The sequence below is a fragment of the Rhinolophus sinicus genome, chromosome 14, assembly GCF_057876585.1.
Source record: "Rhinolophus sinicus isolate RSI-liver-muscle chromosome 14, RSI-T2T, whole genome shotgun sequence".
Taxonomy (NCBI): Eukaryota; Metazoa; Chordata; class Mammalia; order Chiroptera; family Rhinolophidae; genus Rhinolophus; species Rhinolophus sinicus.
Window position 1 is genome coordinate 45,204,321 of NC_142514.1, and position 12,147 is coordinate 45,216,467.

Consider the following 12,147-nt stretch of genomic DNA (forward strand, 5'->3'; position numbering starts at 1 on the left):
CACAGGAGCAAAACTTGCTCTAATCCTCTTTTTAGCAACAGTGGCCGCCTCAGAATTGGAGTCTGTCCTGCCTGCCACACCATCACTCCTGTTTCTCGGGTGGGAGAAACATGCCACAGGAAGTATGTAAGTGGCTTGCCCAGTCCCCCAGCTATTTGCAGACAGAAGAGTCTTCAGTAAACCTCGCCTGCCACACCATCACTCCTGTTTCTCAGGTGGGAGAAACATGCCACAGGAAGTATGTAAGTGGCTTGCCCAGTCCCCCAGCTATTTGCAGACAGAAGAGTCTTCAGTAAACCTCAGTGGGAATACATCAATTTAGCAGACTATTGTAGAGCACCCACACTTGGCTTCTAAATTAGCCTGATTTTGTTTTAAGTGTATTTCAGGTCTCTCTAACATCTCCACCACACAAAGCACTTACAAGACAAAAAATAAAGTCTAGAAAACAAAGAAAAATAGATGTATCTTTCGGAGGTTGATAAAGAAGGCCTGGTCTATCAACTCCCCATATATGTCTACATTCTAGGAAGAATTCCCAAGGCAGGACCCCCTGGCTACCCTCATGGTTTAAGCATTCTTCTTCTCAAAGTAGCCCAAGTTCATGACGGATGCAGTGTCAGCAGCCCGTCCTGCCTAATGTCGTGACTGGGCTTGTGCCCAGCTTTCCTCTCCTGGGCAGAGAACAAAAATGGGAACCGAGTAAAGTTACTAGCCATTCACTCCCCTCAACTCCAGAGCCATGTTTTATTTTTCTGGAACCTTAGGATAGCTGTTAGAAAACAGGCTCCAATGGCCCCCATATCCTGAAGGACAGAATATATCTGTTTCTAAAGGTTGGGAGCAGAAATTTCCTGTCTGCCATTGTAGTATGGATCTCCAGAGAAACAGAACCAATAGGGGTGTGTGTGTGTGTGTGTGTGTGTGCATACATATCTAAAGATTCATTATAAGGAACTGGCTCATGCAATTATAGATGCTGGCAGATCCAAAATCTACAGTGTGGACTAGCAGACTCACAACCCAGGAGAGTCAGTGGTACAGATGAAGTCCAAAGCTTTCTGCTAGAGAATTGTCTCTTGATCAGGCAGGCCAGTCTTTTTGTTGGATTCAGGCCTCCAACCGACTGGAGGAGGCCCACCCACATCATGGAAGGCAAGCTACTAACTCAGAGTCTACTGATTTAAACATTAGCTTCATCCAAAAGCACCCTCAAAGTTGACACATAACATTAACTGTCACAGACTTCATGGGACCTTGAACAGAACCAGCTCTAGGAATGGCCTTGACTTAGGGTAAGTGCAACGTGTTCTCCATCCTTGTTCTCAACCCTTTCCCAGCTTCCTGCCCCTCTGGTGTCCAGAGCCGTGGTGCAGTCACCATCACCTACCACCTCCCCGGATCCCCTAGGAGCAGACAGATGATCTTACCTCTGCCATCTCACCACCCAGGGACTCCTAAGTCGTATCTGTATACCTAATTAGGTGGCTTCTCATTGGATTCAGGGTAAAACCCAAACTCAGCATATTTTTGAGGGACTTCATGGTTTAGCTTCCATCTAAATCTCTGGCAGTCGTATTAAAACTAGTGTCACCACATACTTCGCAGGATAAGCCAAGCTCTCGCCCTTAGGCCTTAGCACACACTGCTCATTAGTAAAGAGAGCTATGCTGTTCAGGGTATAACCACAGACCAACGTCAGCAGCATTACCTGGGGGAAATTCAAACGTATGCTCTGCCCTAAACCAACTGTATCTCTGGGATGGGGCCCAGAAATCTGTAATTTTAACAGGCTCTCCTGTTGATTCTGATACACACTAAAGTTAGAAAGCCACTAGGCTAGAGCACCTTCCTCCCTTTTCCTTCCAGTCTGTTTTGGTAAACCATACTAGTGGCCTCCAGTGGCAGGCAGGAATACAGGCTCCTCCTTCATGGCCTTGCTATCTGAGGTTTGTCCCATTGAGAGCAATGTAACATATGACTTGGCCACCTGTATAAACATTAGCAAGCAGCCCAACACAGCCCTTACCTGTCCAGAAAGCTCACTGAGCTGCCCACTCTGTCTTTTTAGGCCAAGTGGCTGTACATTAAAATCACCTGGGGACATTTTAAATGCTCAATGCCAGTGTATACCACAGACCAATGAAAAGGGAACTGGGGGGAGGGAGGGTGAGATCCATGATTTTTTTTAAACCCCCCATGGAAAGCTAATGTGCAACAAGAGTTAAGAATTTGTTTTAGGTCCTTCCACAAACACCTGGCTTGAAAAATTTCACTCCCAGGCAATTGCAGGCAATTGTAACAACATGTAGACTTTTTGTCCCATCAGATAAACTCTTCCTGGGGTGCAGGTGGGACGGAGAATGCAGAACTGAGAGTTCAGGCCTAGAAGGCTCCCCTAAGGTGTTAGTCTTTAGATCATTAGGCCCTATGTAAGCAAGGCAGAAGGGGTACCTCTTCCATCTTTCTATGAACTACAGATCTTGAACACATTAATTCACTAATTTTGAAAGTACCCTTAAGGTAATTAATGCACCCTTTAGCGTAGTTTTAGATGATGATGCTTGAGGCCATCCCAGGAGTATTTGATCTTTCAATTGCTAATTATCTATCTTTGGACATATATTCTTGATTGGGGTACACCTCCAGTGTTAATTCACCCTGATAGTTTACATGTGTATCGTACTATGCATGTTATAGTATTTATAGAGACTACAATACAGTCTCCTTTGAAAGGCCACTTCCCCAGAGAAGCTTTCCCTGACCCCACAGACCCAGATAAGTCACTCCCCTCTCCTTCGGGTCACCCTTATCTTCCCCTATTATGTCAGCTAGGTGGTGGGAGGTTATCTGACAACCTATCTCTTGTTTGTGCCAAATGCTGAATACCTTAAGGACAAAAACCATGTCTTTCTCACTATTGTATCCCCAGCACCTAGCATAGTGCCTGGCACAAAATAAATATTCAAATATTTTTTGATTTGAAATACCTGTCTAAGCACTGTGCCAGATACATTTTTTTTTTTTTTTTTTTTTTTAGATATCTCTATAATTGACTTTGAAATGCATTTTTTTTTAAGCTGGATTCATGGGTGGATAGCAGGATGCATGCATGGATAGGTGTGTGATAAAACAAGTCTAGTAAAATGACAGAATCTTGGTGGTGGAGGTTCTCTGTGAAATTTTCAACTTTGCTGTATGTTCGAAATTTTGCATAATAAAATATTAGGGGGAATCAATGACGCTCCACAGCAATCCGTCAGGACAGGTATTATCGTCCCCACTGTTTACAGAAGAGGAAACAAAATCAGGTAAGTTAGAAACCTGCCCCAGATCATGCAACGGGCAGAAGCAGGATTCGCACACCGTCTACGTCAAACCACCTCCCTATCTGCTCACAGGCAGACTTCCTTTTCTGGCTGTCAACTAGAATGCAGACCCCGTGGCTAGGTACCGCTGCTCTGTCCCGTGAATTAAACCGAAATGTTTTGTTTCCAGGATTGGGAAGGCCACAACACACGTGTTTCGAACCACTGCAGCAGGGTGGGAGTGGGGGCGGGGTGTTCTCCAACAAAATGTGCCTGTCTCATCCGTCCTCGCCCTCCGAAACCTAGGGACTGCTTTCCTTTCCTGAAAGCTCTCGCAGCCACAGCACAAGCTTCCTGAAGCCATTATATGTGATTGCTTGACAAGACAAAAGTGCATCAATTAAATGAGACTTAAGGATCAGAGCGGGGAGGATCAAGGGCTCGTTTGAAACACCACTGTGATGTACCTCCCACAGACTTGGAGTTTTATGTCCGTAATTGAAATATAATTACCCTCTTTCAAAACCTTCCTTGATCACTGGTTTTCGAGTGATGTGTGAGGATTCTAACCAGGGATTTTTGTCAGGCGTTCGGTTTGTCGCACGTGGGTGAGGACAGGACACGTGCTTCCCTGGCTGGTTCGCTGCAGGGGAAGGAAATGAAATCGGGCTACGAGCCACGTGCACCCAAGTTTGCTCCCTTGCATCCAACTCGTGCCTCCCTGCGGCAAACCCCGGAGCCTGCGAGACCGCAGACGGCCGCGTGGGGGCGCATGAGAGAGCGGCTGCAGATTCCTGGCCTCTGCCATCCGCGGCCCCGCCAACCGAAAAAAAATGTTCTTTTAGCTAAGTCTTCAGTAAGAACTAGAGGGGGTGGTGAGGGATGGCAGGGAAAGCCCTGCTGCAGTGAAGGCTTGAATGACCTCCAATGGGGGCAGAGCCTCAGAATGTTGGAGCTCCCACCGGGCCAGGTTGTTTACAGTACCGGAAGATGGACCCAATCCTCACAGTTCTTGATTTGGTCCTATGACCAGGTTCCGTTGCCTTCCAAACTCCACTTTACCATCACCCAACTGGAATCAGTTTGGCACTTCACATTGAGTTAGAGATGTGAGGGTTTCAGGGCTTGGGGGTGGATTTCAGTCCTTAGGTGCCCCCCTGCACCCCTTATTCTGCCCTCTTCCAGGACCTCCAGGTTGCACTCTGGAGGAGTCTTATTGCTGGAATTTACTATTATTATTATTATTGTTATTATTATTATTATTTTAAATAAAATTGCTATTGTAAGATGCACTTAAACAGTGCTATCAATAAACAAGTGTTAACAAAGAGGTAGAGAAAGGGGAACCTGTTGTGCACTGTTGGTGAGACTGCAAATTGGTGCAGCCACTATGGAAAACAGTCTGGCGGTTCTTCAAAATATTAGTATTAAACATAGAACTACCTTATGACCCAGCAATTCCACTCCTGGGTATTTATCCAAAGAAATCCAAAACACTAATTCAAAAAGATATGTTCCACTGCAGTGCTATTTATAATAGCCAAGATATGGAAACAACTGAAATGCTCATCAATAGACAATTGGATAAAGAAGTTTGGTACACATATACAATGGATATTACTCTGCCATAAAAAATAATGAAATCTTACCATTTGCAACAACATGGATGGACCTAGAGGGTATTATGTTAAGTGAAATAATCAGACTGAGAAAGGCAAATACCATATGCTCTCACTTATATGTGGATTCTAAAGAACAAAATAAATTAACAAACAAAACAGAAACAGACTCAGATACAGAGAACAAACTGATGGTTACTAGATGGGAGGGGCCTTGTGGGTGGGGTGAGAAAGATGAAGGGATTAAGAAGTACAAATTGGGGTCAGCCAGGTGGCTCAGGCAGTTGGAACACCGGCTCTCAACCACAAGGTTGCCGTGTTCGACTCCCACAAGGGATGGTGGGCTGTGCGCCCCTGCAACTAACAACAGCAACTGGACCTGGTACTGAGCTGTGCCCTCCACAACTAAGATTGAAAAGACAACAACTTGACTTGGAAAAAGACCTGGAAGTACACGCTTGTGGGGACAGAGCCAGGAGTGCAGTTTCCAGGCTCTCAGCCTCACGTGGAAAGGTGCTGGCTCAGGTAGTAAATGGCCATCAACTGAGATTGGATGGCCATCAGCTGTGGCTAGTTGGCCATGAGCTGTAACCAGTGAGTCATTGACCACTCATATAACTGCCGTGGCTACGCTAGGAAAAAATGGGGGCTAGCAAGAAGATGGTGGCTGAGCTTGCAAGAGCAGAGAGTGGGTTGCAGAGTGCAGAGAGAAGTGGATGGCACATTGCGGATAGTGTGGCTCCTGCTTTCTGTGTCTCCAACCCAGCTGCCAGCGAGAATACAGTGGTATGACTCCCCTATCTATGGCTCCGTGGGTGTTCCTTTTTGGCCTCACCATGTCCTGCATTCTTATGTGGGGAGCGGGACCAGACACCCTGCATGACACCCTGCATGACACAGGGATATAAAGTACAGCATAAGGAATATAGTCAGTATATTGAAATAACTGTACAGTGTCAGATGAGTAATAGACTTATTGGGGTTATCACTTTGTGAGGTATATAAATGTCTAATCACTATGTTGTTTTGTACACGTGAAACTAATTTTTAAAAAGGGAAAAGTAAAAACTGCTAGATGATTTAACAGTCATTAAAACTGATTTTTTTATAAAAACATATGAGGTACAATACAACTTTTTCAGTTATTCATGTGACATTTATTAACAGCTGACTATATGTTAGGTTCAGGAGATACAGAAATGAGTAAGACATTCCCTGCCCTTGACTTGCTTAGTCTAAAGGGAATACAGATAAGGAAACAGTGATAGTAATAGAAGGAAATGGTGCTATGATAGAGGGAGATGATGCTTTGATAGAGGGAAGCACAGGGTGTTCACCACGGAATAAGATAGAAAATAACAGTAGCTTCCTCAGAAAAGGGACACGGGGTGAACAAGCCAGGTAAGATCCCTGACCTCTGAGAGTTCATATTCTGGAGTTACAGCTCAAGAACCTGCAAAAGGAAGGGAAGGTCAACAGGGGAATCTCCCACTCCTCAAGGCAACAGGATGCATTCTAACTTATTGTGGGGTTGTTAAGATTGTTTTTAGAGAAGGAAGAGGGAAGAAGCTGGGAGAGGGGTGTGAATTACACTGAAAAAGGAATGGGATTTAAGCTAGTTGAACTCTGGTAGAGCTGATTTCTGGGAGCTGGATTTCTGAGAGATCTTCTGTGATCCCTGCAAAATCTGTTCACCCCCAGGCTTCCGCATTTCAATAAACAGCTTCACATCCACATAGCTGAACAAGTCAAAGCCTCAGAAGTCACCCCTCATATCAAATCCCCCCACGCACCGAAATGGTGGTTCTGCTCCTAATGCATGTCTACAGGATGTGCACTTTCCTCCATCTCCAGAGCCACCAGTCTGATCCAGGCTAGCAACATTTCTTGCCTGGAACTCCTTCTAACTGCTCTCCCAGTTTTCACTCTCTCAACCCTCAGTCGTATTCCATAGAATAGAATGATCTTCTTGAATTGTTAGTAAGACCTTGTAACCCACCCCTACTTCAAACCCTTCATTGACTTGGGAACAAATCCAGTCTCTTTAACCTGGCCCAGAATCTGTTCTTACCAACATCTCTCTTTCTTACTAGGCTATCACAGCCTCTCTTTCAGTTCTTCTTGCCCCAGGCTCCTGCTCCAGGACCCGCACTCAGGCTCTTCCTCCTAGATTTGTACCTAGCTAACTCTTCCTCTCCTTCAACCCCAGACTTGAATGCTACTTTCTCAGAGAGGCCATTCATGATGCCACCGTAATTTAATACCCCCTCCTCGTCCTGTTATTATTTTTGTTAGTACTTGGTTCTTGGCCTTTATAACATTTATAACAGTATGTAATTATGTACTCATTTGTGTTTTCCCTTGTTTATTGTGTGGCTCCCCCACTAGATTGCAAGCTTAATAAAGGCAGGGACCATGACTATCATTTCATTTTCACCACTGTATATCCAGCTCTTTACATAGTGCTTGTCATATAGTAGATGCTCAATTAACATTAGATGAAAGCATTAATATTTAAAAATCCTTCTTGATCTTCCAGAGTTACAATCTTTCTCTCTTTGGTATTACAAAGGCATTATTATTTAGCAGTTATGTGCATAGTCTCTGGAACAGGAACACCTAGGTTCAAATCCTGGTTCTCAGGACTTTAAGCAAGTCACTCTGTGCCCTAGTATCTTCATCTGTAAAATGGGGATGATGATGATAAGAATAATACTTCTTAGGATAACATAACATAGGATGATTAGTATGTATGTAAAACAGAGCAGTGCTTGATACATAGTAAAGTTAGCTATTATAGCTATATCTGTACCTGTGCATGATTTTGTTAATGCATGCGTCACTTCTTCTATTTTCTTTTTTTTAAATTAAAGTTTATTGGGGTGACAGTTTTTAGTAAAGTTACATAGATTTCAGATGTACAATTCTGTATTACATCATCTATAAATCCCATTGTGTGTTCACCACCCAGAGTCAGTTCTTCTTCCATCACCATATATTTGATCCCCCTTTACCCTCATCTCCCACCCCCCTTCCTCCTTACCCTCTGGTAACCACTAAACTATTGTCTGTGTCTATGAGTTTTTGTTTCTCATTTGTATGTCTTGTTCTTTTGTTGTTTTTGGTTTATATACCACATATCAGTGAAATCATATGGTTCTCTACATTTTCTGACTTATTTCACTTAGCATTAAAATCTCAAGATCAATCCATGTTGTCACAAATGGTCTTATTTCATCTTTTCTTACCACTGAACAGTATTCCATTGTGTATATATACCACAACTTCTTTATCCATTCATCTATTGAAGGACATTTTGTTTGTTTCCATGTCTTGGCCACCGTAAATAAAGCTTCAATGAATATTGGAGCACACATATCTTTATGTATGTATAAATGTTTTCAGATTTTTGGGTAGATACCCAGGAGAGGGATTGCTGGGTCATACAGTAGTTCTGTTCGTAATTTTTTGAGGAACCTCCACGCTGCTTTCCATAGCGGCTGCACCAGTCTACATTCCCACCAACCGTGTATGAGGGTTCCTTTTTCTCCAAGCCTCTCTAACACTTGTTACTATTTGTCTTGTTGATGATAGCCATTCTGACTGGGGTGAGATGATAGCGTCACTTCTTTTTGAAATTATGTTCGTACCTATGTCACTCTTTAGGTCATGACCCTGATCATTGCTTACTTCATTCATATCTATGGGGTAGGCACAGTGCCTCATCAAGTCAGCACTCAATTACTTGGATTGAACTTAGGATGCTACATAGCATTCAGTTATGAAAACTGGATGGTATTTCTTTTTTCCCAACACACTTTCATATTATTCCAACCTCTTCATTAAAATTAAGCTAATAATGAATAACAAAGAATTAAAATTCAAGGTTGTTTTTTTGTTTGTTTGGTTGGGGGTTTTTTTTAGTGTGGGGAAAAGGAAAAAAGAAAACAAAGAACACAAGTAAGAAGATATATCTGAAGCGGAAATACCTCTTGGGTTGCAAAATTCCATTAAACATCTGGAAGGATAGTCTTTATTATTCTAATTAGAGACTTATTGTACAGGAACTGAGTCTTTTCATGTATGCAATTCCATGTTTTGGGAGTTCTAGCTAACGTGTTAAAACAAGAAACAATGACCTAGCAATATTATCAAGAAGCAATCAGTACCATTATCATTCCCATTACATCCTAAGGAAATAATCAAAGTCATACACAAAGATTAATATAAATGGATGGTCATACCAATATCATACTATTATTTATAACAGTGAAACAATCTAAGGTACTCCAGTAACTCACAGGGGAATAGTTAAATACCAGAAGACATACAGTCACAAAATTGAAAATGATGCAGCTACTATTATACAAACCATATTTTCAAATAAGTTTTTGTGCTGGGGACACAAAACTCAAGAGATAGAAAAACAAGACTAAAAATAAAATGGTACTTTTTCTCTGAGATTATATGTGATTTTATTTTCCATCTTTAATACTTCTGTACTTCTGAAATATTTCCATTTTAATGAAAAAGTGTTTTCTTTTGTAACCATAAAACGATTTTTAAAAACCCATTATTCTCTTTACATTTTGGCCTTCATCCCATCATTTTTACTGTTTCTCAGAGTGTGGTCCATGAACAGTTTACATCAGAATCCTCGCAGGCAGGTGCACACTTAGGAATCAGAATTTACTTCTTAACCTGGCTTCACAGGTGAGTCTTCATTGAACACATGCTGGAGTTCACAGAGCCTCAGATTTAGCAAGTTGGAAAGAGAAAATCCTAGGTTTAATATTAATGGACAATGGGTCTTAAGAAAGCTACTCATACTCATGGCCAGAAGATGGCGCAGGTTTTCCATTTACCTGATTCATGTGTCGTTAGGAGGAAATCTTGTTCAAATGAAATTGCTTGATTTCATTACATAAATCCAGAAGAGCATTTCCCACCCTTAAATTGTGAAAGGAAATCAAACACTAGTATCTTTAATAGCAGATGGGATTAGGTGTTTTTTCCATAGAAGCCACTCTTCTCTGGAAAAAGATTAGTAGATTAGGTTATGTCTTCTGGACTAGGATAGTTCTACACCCAAAGGAAAGCTGTAACTAATCTCTTATCTCATTGAAAATTCAGGGCCAGCTGTTAGGATAAGGTGGGTCTCTGTGGAATTTAGGAACAACAGCAGTGAAAAGGAAAGGGAGAGGATCTCTAGTCACAGGGCAGGTAAAGGTTAACTAACTCAAGGTCATACAGCTGACCAGCGGTGATCTCAACCCAACCGCCTGAATATAGAGCCAGCTCTCTTATGAGTGGGCATTATTACATTCCAAGAAAACAAGGACTGGACAAAGTAATGAGTCCCGGGATGCTGGGACTCAGAAGAGTTCCTAATTCAGGCTAGAGAGTCAAACAATGCTTCTTCTTAGAGGAGTGGTATCAAAGCAGAACTTTGAAAGAACAGTACTTGGCACAGAGTATGTATGCAATAAATATTGATAAAAGTGTTGATTAACCTAACAAAGAAGGTAGAATTGGGGGGAACAAGGACATTCCAAGCAGAATAAATGTAAGGGGTGTGTCTCAGCCAGGGCTCCAAGCTGGTTTTCTTTAGCATTCTGCTGCTCCAAGTCCAGGAATGCCGCTCCCTTTCCAGCTTAGAGTATCCTGGCTGCTGGCAGGGGTGTCAACTTGGTAATCAAACTGGAACCAGGCAAAATTTCCTATTCTGACAAGCCAGACAAGTCTGAAGAGCTGGGCAGACAGCAGGAAGAACTGGTGTCAGGCAAGGAGCCTGCCACAGCACTCAGCATGTTTCCTGATTCTCCTGGATAGCCCATCCTCTACGTCCACCGCAATCATCCTGGACTATGTAAAGGACTAAGGGACAGTGGTTTTCAAATACTTTCACTTATATTTCTCACAAAATACAGTTTTGGGTTGATATCTAAAATGTTTTAACCATAAATTAAAATAATTTCAAAGTATGTATTTTCTAGTTTTGGGGGATTTTTTAAATTTTATTTTATTGTGAACACAGCTTCAGTGCATTTTTTGCCAAAAACATTTAGTTCAACCATTTTATGGAAAGTGTTCTTCATATAACTTAATTGGCAAAGTCAGTCCTGTTAGACAAATCATACTTTCTGTCAGAAAAAGTTGGATTTCATATTTCAGTTCAAATAATGGTGTTAAAGTACATCCTGAGGACATGTGTCTCAATTCTGATTCTCAGTCCAATAGAGACAGGAAGGGAAAAAGAGAGGCAGGAAGAAAGGGAAGGGTGGGTGGATAGATAGATGGGTGGATGGACGGGGATGGAGAGGCTTGTTGCCTGGATGTGATGACGTGTCTCTTCTTTCAATATTTTTTATGGCAGTCTGCAGGCTGGGCATGGGCATGTTAGGGATTCCTACCCAGAAGCAGGCACTCACAACCAGGTTTTTTTGTGTGGGGATGCCCCCATTGTGAGTCCAGTAATCATTTTGTAAAGTGGGAAAATAAAGGTTGAGAAAGAGGCAGGGGAAGCTAAGAAAGTAGAATCCTTACACCTCAGGCAATCTCTCTGGCAGATGGGTTTTAGAGCAGATACATATTGAAGCTGAGGCCCCGGAAACTGAGTTCTTTAAAACTATTCCTTCGCTATGGAGTGTGGGTTAGGGGACTGTGGTGGCTTTCCCTTGTTTTTTTTTCTCTCTCACCCTCCTGCAGCTCGCTGGTGGGTGCTTGTACAGAAGACTCAGCACTGACACTGTCCAAAGCCACAGGGAAAATGGGGGGAAAAAATCACTGTTGTCATTGCCAGAAAGAGCAATTCACACATGTGCTGTACATTTCTTAACCTCCTGATTTGGCTTCATACACTCTCATGTGGACTTTTATTCCTGAATCTTGGCTAAACTCCTTAGGCTTAACCTGTTGGCTTCAAAAATATTGGGCAGTTGCATTACTTGTCTACCTCCTTAGAACTCTAGCAATCGGCTATATAGTCTTGCTTTGGAATTAACATGAGTACCTCTCCATGCAACTCCATGGATACAATCACGGAACAAATACAAAGAAGAAGCCATCCCAGCATTAAGAGAGATTCCTATTAGTGGAATGAAGCAAATGTTCTTTCTTATAACTCAGGAACTTTACGACAAAAACTAATACTAAACATTTATAAGTTTTGGCATTCTAGTTTTGACTGTCTCTCTTATTGATACGTAAAACAAAATGTA

General features: G+C 42.2%; 1 pseudogene; it reads left to right on the forward strand.

The window, feature by feature from the left end:
• The first annotated feature begins 8,498 nt into the window (after nt 1–8,498).
• Nucleotides 8,499–12,144, forward strand: LOC109447033 (phosphatidylinositol N-acetylglucosaminyltransferase subunit P pseudogene; annotated as a pseudogene).
• Nucleotides 12,145–12,147: the final 3 nt, after the last annotated feature.